This window comes from Panthera onca, chromosome Y (genome assembly GCF_046562875.1).
Source record: "Panthera onca isolate mPanOnc1 chromosome Y, mPanOnc1 haplotype 2, whole genome shotgun sequence".
NCBI lineage: Eukaryota > Metazoa > Chordata > Mammalia > Carnivora > Felidae > Panthera > Panthera onca.
This window is the reverse complement of record NC_138358.1, coordinates 30,342,330-30,351,434: the sequence shown is the minus strand read 5'-3', so window position 1 is coordinate 30,351,434 and position 9,105 is coordinate 30,342,330.

The window sequence follows — 9,105 nt, the reverse complement described above, 5'->3', positions numbered from 1 at the left end:
GCGTCGGCGGAGGCGCATTCCAGGGCACGTGCACACCTGCACAGCCACCCACCCTGACGCTGACCCCGGTGACCCGGAGCCTCGTCCCGTCGGCTCCAGGGCGCGGGGCGCTCCGCACGTGCGCCTGGTGTGGGCTCTGCCCTGCCTGCCCGAGGCCAGCCGGGTCCCAGAGCGCGCACAGGACAGCCCAACGTGTGCGGCGGAACCCCGCGCGACTGCCCCCCGCGCCCTCCGCCCGCAGCGCAGTCCGGCTACTGGGGCCGGGGGGAGGGGGGGGGCCGGGCACTGCCTCAGGGGCTCCCCGCCCAGCAGCCCCGCGGCGCCTCTTTCCGCGCCCTACCCCCGCGGTCCCTGCCTCCTCCTCCTGCCCCCTCCCCCTTCTTTCCCCTCCTCCCTCCGCCCTCTCTTCTCCCCTCCCCTCCCTCCCCCTCCCTCCCTTCGCCTCCCTCATCTTCCCCTCCCCCCTCCTCTCTCTCCTCTCCCCTCCTCCTCCCTTCCCCTCCTCCACTTTCTCCCTTCCTCCCTCCTTGGAGACCCTGCTCCTTGCCGGCAGCTCCCTGACTGGCCCCCTGTGCCCCGCCCTCCACAGCCCGGGGGGCCCCCCCCCCGTACAGCCCGTGAAATGGGGCTCTGAGCTCCTGGGGCCTGGGCAGCGGCCGCCACTGGGGACCCCCGCTGCCTGCGGAACAGACCCTCCCTCCCCGTGTGTCCGGGCTTCCTGAGGCCGGCCTCCACGCGCCTTCCTGCCTCAGGTGGGGAGACCCAGGGCCCCGAAGTTGTCCAGATCCCCAGAACCTGTGACTGTCAGGCTCCACTGCGGACGGGACTCCAGGTCTCTGCACAGCTGAGCTCAAAGCAGGGGGCGGGTGTGCGTGCAGTCCCAGGGGCTGTGCTGGGCCCGCGGGCCCAGGACTGGGCGGGACCCTCGACAAGCACTCCAGCCTGGCTGGCTTTGCCGGAGTAGGGCGGGGGGGGGGAGTTGCACCCCAGTGTGGACGTGCCTACTATCTGAGCCTGGACCCCACTGTGGACGTCCCTGCACCCGGATCCCCCCCCCCGACCTCCCCCCCCCACCCCTCTTGGACGTCCCTGCGCCTGGGTCCCCCCACCCCATCCCACTTGCACGTCCCTGCGCCCAGGTCCCCTCCCGGACCCCACTGTGGACGTCCCTGCACCCGGGTCCCCCCGCTCCCCCCACCCCCGACTCCACTGTGGACGTCCCTGCGCCCGGGTCCCCCCCCCCGACCCCCCCCACCCGACCCCACTTGGACGTCCCTGCGCCTGGGTCCCCCCACCCCACCCCACTTGGACGTCCCTGCGCCCAGGTCCCCTCCCGGACCCCACTGTGGACGTCCCTGCACCCGGGTCCCCCCGCCTCCCCCCCGGACTCCACTGTGGACGTCCCTGCGCCCAGGTCCCCCCCCACCCCACTTGGACATCCCTGTGCCCGGGTCCCTCTCCCCACCCCACTTGGACGTCCCTGCGCCCAGGTCCCCTCCCGGACCTCACTGTGGACATCCCTGCGCCCCGGTCCCGAGTTCCCCCCCCCCGACCCCACTTGGATGTCCCTGCACTGGGGTCCCCCCCCACCCCACTGTGGACGTCCCTGCACCCTGATTTCCTATAGCCAGACAGGCCAGGGGGACATTCATCACTGGAATAGGCGCCCCCCTCCCCACGTCCCTATGTCCAAAAAAGATCCCTTCCACAGACTCTGGGGGTCAGGACATGGCCACGTCTCTGTGGGGACACTGCCAGCGAGAGGCTACTAGGGGAGGGTGTGCTCCCAACACAAGAGCAGAGGTGAGTGATGCTGGGCTGGGTGTCAGCCAACACTATGGGTAGATGCACCAAGGCCCCTCGGAGGGGACACAGGCAGGGCCACCCCAAGAGTGCTGCCCATTGGGGATGCAGCACCTTGTGCTCTGTCAAGTTGGGGTCACCCCCTCCCCCAGAGGCCACCCCCCCACACACACCTGTGCTCAGCCAGGTTGGGGTCACCCCCTCCCCCAAAGGCCACCCCCACCCTCACACCTGTGCTCAGCCAGGACCCGCAGTCCCCGTCCCCTGTGTCTGCACCCTCCCTAACACCCTCAAACAATGTCTGGGACCCACACCTGCCACAAGGTGAAGAACAGAGTATGTGCTGGGGCAGCTGCTGTGGGCTGGTGGCCACAGGGTCCTCGTGTGCAGCCCCGTCCACCTCCAGACGCAGAGGACGGCAGCGTGGGCCACACCCCATGTCTACAGTGGCTGTGTGTGCACGGGGCGGGGGGGGGGGGGGGGGGGGGGAGGCTCAGGTGTTCCCTGCGGGGAGCTCCTGCTGGACAGCCTCTGGGGCACCAGCACTGACCACCTGTCCCCACAGGAAACACCAGAACACCTGAAAGTGACAGTAGCAGAACCTGTCCGGACTCCCTTCTCCCACTGTTGTGCACACACACGTGTTCACATGCGCGTGCGCACACACATGCGTTCACGCCCATTTCAGTTTCTACCTCCTGTTTGACCAGAACTGGAAGTTTCACACGGTTAGTAAAATACACACAACCTAAAATTTACCACCCGTGACATTTACACATTCATTGTTGTGCAGTGACCACCTGTGCAGTTCTAGAAGGTTCTCAGTCACCAGAGGACACCCCACGCATCAGTGTCCCTGCCCATCTCCCCACTTCCGTGACCCCCCAGCCCCGTGACCCCAGGCCCTTGGTGACCCAGCCCTGTGACACCCACCATGTGACCTCTGCCCCCTAACCCCCACTCAATGACCCCCAGCCTCATGATACCCCCGGCCCGATGCGCCCCATCGTGGGACATGTCCCCCCGTCCCGAGACCCCAGCCCCCAGCGCTGTAGCCCCTCTCCCCCTCCGTCTGCTCTGTGGGTAGGATTTTCATAAAGACCATGTTGTGCACACAGCCGACCTTCCCAGCGGTTAAACCCATGGATATAAGACGCGTCTCTGGCGCCAGGTCACCGCGGTCTTTTCCCTCGGGTACTTTTCCTGACGCGCACACACTTTCTAGCAAGAACATACGGTAAAGACACAAGTTACAACACTTGTAAACCGGTGTTTGCTCATTTGACGGATTTCTCGGCATTCTTCCGTACTAATCCTTCAGGTATCGACTTATTCTTGAATCCCTGCAAATGACACTCACGGGCTGTGTTCCAGGACGTCCGCCCAATGGCAGGGGCCCCGTTCCCAGTATTCCAGGAATTCCAGACTGTCCACCGGGAGGTACAGGAAGTTCCTCATGCCCTCCTCACCCTGCCTCCTGTCCCCTGTCCCCCCCCCCCCCCCAATGCTCTCTGGAGTCTGTCCCCTGTCCTCCCCGCTCTGGGGTCTGTCCCATGTCCTCCCCCCTATGGGGTCTGTCCCTGTCCCCCTCTTTGAGGTCTGTCCCCTGTCCTCCCTGCTCTGGGGTCTGTCCCTGTGCCCCTCTCTCTGGGGTCTGTCCCCTGGCCCCCCTCTCTTTGGGGTCTGTCCCCTGTCTTCCACCCTATGGGGTCTGTCCCCTGGCCCCCATCTCTTTAGGGTCTGTCCCCTGTCCTCCCCATTCTGGGGTCTGTCCCTGTCCCCCTCTCTCTCCGGGGTCTGTCCCCTGTGCCCCTCTCTCCAGGCTCTGTCCCCTGTCCTCCCCCCTATGGGGTCTGTCCCCTGTCCTCCCCGCTCTGGGGTCTGTCCCTGTCCCCCTCTGTCTGGGGTCTGTCCCTTGGCCCTCCTGTGTCTCCCAGTCACTGTCCCATATTGCTACCTTTCCTCCACACCTTTTCAGCGTGTCATCTGTCGTATTAAAGGCTCCTGCTCAGGTCACTTCTTCCGGCCGTCAACGTCCTTCGTCTGCCCGTGAGGTGAGAACTTCAGTCACCCCGTGCTTGTGCTCCTGTCCCGGGTCTGGGTCCTCATCTGTTTGTGTCTTGGGCTCAGCAGAGCACCGAGACCGAGAGCTGAGTCCCCTAGGAGCCTGATGACAGAGTGTATCACTGTCCATCCTGGGGCTCGCTGTGGTTGCTGTTCTCCCATGTGTGGATCTCACACGGCGACCCCCAACCAGCCCTGCTGGGGCCAGGCTGCTGTGGTTCCCACACCCGGATGGGCTCCCAGATTCTGGACAAAGAACAGTGAGATCAGTTTGCTTGGTTTCGAAATGGCTTCATGCAAAATATCTGAGATCCAATCATTAATTTATTGTTTTAATATTTATTTTTTACTTTTGAGAGAGACAGACAGGGAGAGAGAGAGAGGGAGGAAGAGAGAATGAGTGGGGGAGGGGCAAAGAGAGAGGGAGACGCAGAATCCCAAGCAGGCTCCAGGCTCCAAGCGGTCAGCACAGAGGCCCATGCGGGGCTCGAACCCATGAACCGCGAGATCATGCCCTGAGCCAAAGTCAGACGTTTGACAGACTGAGCCACCCAGGCGCCCCGTTTATTTATTTGTTTGTTTGTTTGTTTGTTTGTTTGTTTTCATCATTTTTTTTTAAGAGAGAGAGAGGTCGTGAGTGGGGGAGGGACAGAGACAGAGAATTCCAAGCAGGCTCCACAGTGAGCTCAAAGCCTGCACTCGTGAACCTTGAGGTTATGACTTGAGCCGAAATCAAGAGTCAGACACTTAACCCATCGAGCAACGCAGGTGCCCCAGTATTTTTTATTTTTTTAGAAACCAATTAGTTTATTTTTAAAAAATTTTTTTAATGTTTGTTTATTTTTGAGAGAGAGCGTGAGCGGGGGAGGAGCAGAGGGGGAGACACAGAATCCGAAGGAGGCTCCGGGCTCCCAGCTGTCAGCGCAGAGCCTGATGCAGGGGTTGACCCCACGAACCTTGAGATCGTGACTGGAAGCGAAGTCGGACACTCCAGCGGCTGAGTCCCCAGGCGCCCCGAGACCAGGTGCTTTAACCCCTCCTCACAGAGCATGTGGGGGCTCCAGGTATGCATATTTCACAGTCTGAAGGACAAGCTCGTCTCTCCTTGTGCTCGAGACCGGTCCAACTCCAGCCACCGGCCCCAGGAATTGTCCTCCCCACCGAGGGCAGAGCCTGCCTCATCCTGTCTCCTCGCTGCCCGGATGGATGGGTGCCCACAGGTCTCTCCCTGTTGGTGTCTGTCTCTGTCTCTCTTCTCTCTGTGTGTCTCTGTCTCATCTGTATCTCTCTGTCTCTGGCACACGCTCCTACAGCTGCACAACCAGAAACAGGACTCACCCCATCCCCCACTCCTGGGTCATGATCCCGGGTCTTCAGATCCGGACGGGCCCCAGTCTTCAGGGATGGCAGCCCTCCAGCACCACCTGTGATCCAAACCCAGGACTCTGGGACTGCAAGAGTTGAGCAGAGAGGGAACAGGCTTGGGGCAGAAGCCACGAGCACCCCAGCAGTGTGGGAAGTCACCTCAGCCTGTGCTCCTGGGAAACCACAGTGATTAAACAAATCTGCAGATGAAAGACCTAAATGGAGACAGGAAACCATCCAAACCCCAGAGTAGAGAGCAGGAAAAGACCTCTCTGACCTCAGCCACAGCAATTTCTTCCTTGACACATCCCCAAAGGCAAGGGAATTAAAAGCAAAAATGAACTATTGGGACCTCATGAAGATAAAAAGCTTTTGCACTGCAAAGGAAACAATCAACAAAACTCAAAGGCAACCGACGGAATGGGAAAAGATACTTGCAAATGACATATCAGATAAAGGGCTAGTATCCAAAATCTACAAAGAACTTATCAAAAAACTCAATCCCCAAAAAACAAATAACCCAGTGAAGAAATGGGCAGAAAACATGAATAGACACTTCTCTAAAGAAGACATCCGGATGGCCAACAGGCACATGAAAGGATGTTCCACGTCGCTCCTTATCAGGGAAATACAAATCAAAACCACACTCAGATACCACCTCACGCCAGTCAGAGTGACCAAAATGAACAAACAGGAGACTATAGATGCTGGAGAGGATGTGGAGAAACGGGAACCCTCTTGCACCGTTGGTGGGAATGCAAACTGGTGCAGCCACTCTGGAAAACAGTGTGGAGTTTCCTCCAAAAATTAAAAATAGATCTACCCTCTGACCCAGCAATAACACTGCTAGGAATTCACCCAAGGAATACAGGAGTCCCTGATGCATAGGGGCACTTGTACCCCAGTGTTTAGAGCAGCACTCTCAACAGTAGCCAAATTGTGGAAAGAGCCTAAATGTCCGTCAACTGATGAATGGATAAAGAAAGTGTGGTTTATATACACAATGGAGTACTACGTGGCCATGAGAAAGAATGAAATATGGCCATTATTTGTAGCAACGTGGACGGAACTGGAGAGTGTGAGGCTAAGTGAAATAAGTCATACAGAGAAAGACAAATACCAATGTTTTCACTCTTATGTGGATCCTGAGAAACTTAACAGAAGACCATGGGGGAGGGGAAGAAAAAAAAAGGTTGAGAGGGAGGGAGCCAAACCATAAGAGACTCTTAAAGACTGAGAATAAACTGAGGGTTGATGGGGGGTTAGAGGAGAGGGTAGGTGATGGGCATGGAAGAGGGCACCTGCTGGGATGAGCCCTGGGTGTTGTATGGAAACCAAGCTGACAATAAATTATATTCATAAAAGAAAAAAAAAGGAATCTCCAGAAAACATCTTTACTGTGGGTGGAAAGGACGCTGGAGTCTGAAAACCCAGGACTTTGCACCGTGACCTTACGTGGAGACAGGGTCTGCACAGAGGCAATCACGTGAAGTGAGGTCATTAGGTTGGACCATAATTCAACAGCACTGGTGTCCCTATAGAAAGGGATTTCGCACGCACACACACACTCAGACACACGTAGAACGTCGTGTGAAGATTTGACTGAACCCACAGCAGTGCAGTTGTCTCCCCGAAGGGAGGACACCCGTGACTGGAATGGCCACAAGCCAAGTTCCAAAAGCTGGGACAGACGCCTGGAGCCACCCGTTCAAAGGGGACCCAGACTTGCAACCCCAGAACAGGCCACCACTTGGGCATAAGTTCTCCGCCCTCCTAATCTGCCTAAAAGCAGGGTACACATTTCCCTTTGTGAGGTTGGTGTGGACGTCCGCACCCTGTCCTGTGCTGGGACGAGGAGAGAGACCCTTATCACACAGAGGGGCCACTGACACCGAGAGGACACTGCATAAAGGGACCTCACTAGAATAACCTGTACCTGCCATTGAGTTCCCCATTTCCTAGTCACGTCCCCACAATCTATCTCTCCTTAAAGCCCAAACCCTGTTTTCTTTGTTAAAAGGATACATAAACCCCTGAGTGTAACTACTTCTTTGAGTATCAGTTCTCGTCTGTGGAGACCTCTCTGCATGTCAGTATTCATACAGATTGCGTTATTTTTTCCTCTTAATCTTTTTTTTTTTTTTTACTTTAATTCACAGGCCTCCATGACAGAACATAACAGGGCAGAAGGAAAGTCTTTCCTCTCCAATATGTCCACAAAGCATTGAGAGGGAGTCAGGCCCTGCCGACGACTTGATGTGGGACTCCTGGCCCCTGGAACTGAGGGACGACAGACACATTTCTGATGTTTCAGCTACCTGTTTGTGTTTATTAATTTTGGCAGCCTCAGTAAAGTCACACCACTGTCCTCAAAGACTCAGATGAGACCCCTGAAGACGCTGTTTCCTCGGACAACGCTGCTGGGCCCTCCGCTTCTCTCCTCCGTCCCATCGGTGGCCCGCTGAAGTGTCCGTCCCCAGTGATCCTTCGGGATAAGTGCTAGTCAGCTTGCCTCCTGTCATTGGGCCTCTGGACTTTGCCTGCATCCACCTGAGCCCCCAGACGGCCCTCCTGTGGGCCCATCCGGAGAGCCGGCTATAGGCAAGGACAGACGTTCCCTGGCCGGCTGTCGGGCGCACGGCACACTCTCCCCACCCAGGCGGTCCAGCCCTTTTGCTCCTAACGCTGGAGACGCCTGCAGACCAGCGGCCCCAGTGTGCTGCCTGTCCCGCCGTTCTGCATGTACTGGATGGACCTTCACACGTCAAACCTCACCGCACTGATCTCATCCCTGTGTCATCCATTCAAACACCCAGGAAATCACAGCGAGGCTCTGTGGCTCGTTCTGAGGGACCGCCGGGTGCACAGCCAGATGGTCACCCGCCTGGGTCACGTCACCTGCCTGGATCACGTCCCTCGCCTGGATCACGCCACCCGCCTGGATCATGGTCACTCACCTGGAACTTAATCCCATCTGCAGAGACCCTTTTCCAAATAAGGTCCTGAACCACAGCTTCCAGAATTAGTAGGTGCACACATATTTCGGGGTGTGGGGTCACTGTTCAAGACACTTCAACACCTAAAAAGGTGCGTATTTTACTTCCTGTGACTTGTGAAAGGATTTATGGTTTATGTAATCTTTTGGAACTTACTTTTCCCTTGAAGTTGCCTTCCTAAGATTCATCCTTTTTTTTTTTTTTAAGTTTATTTATTTATTTTGAGAGAGAGAGAGAGCAAGGAGGGGGGGGGGCAGAGAGAGAGGGAGGCAGAGAATCCCAAGCAGACTCCACACTGGCAGCACAGAGCTCGACGAAGGGCTTGATCGCATGAACTGTGAGATCATGACCTGACTCGAAATCGAGAGTCAGATGCTTAACCAGCCGAGCCCCCCAGGTGCCCCCTCAGATTCGTCCTTATTGTGAGGCATCAGCAGGGCATTCGCTCTGGCTGGGGTACACTCGCCATGCGACCCGCCTGCCAGGTCTCCACATTACCAAAAAAAAAAAAAAAAAAAATTCCTGGGCTCTCGGGTAGCTAAGTCTTCAAGTGACTGACTCTTCATTTCAGCTCAGGTCATGATGTCACGGTTCGTGAGGTCGAGCCCCGCATCAGGCTCTGCACTGGCAGCATGGAATCTGCTTGGGATTATCTCTCTGCCCTTTCCCCGCTTGTGCACGAACCCCCCCTCAAAATACATAAATAAACTTAAAACACAACTGATTAAAAAAAAATTCTCCACTCAACGTACAAAATATAGAGATCCATATTTTCTTCATTTTTGGATTATAAATATATATTTCTGTATTGTACGTGTGTATATACAATATACAATGTACGTGTATACTATATATATATTTCTGCATTGTATGTGTC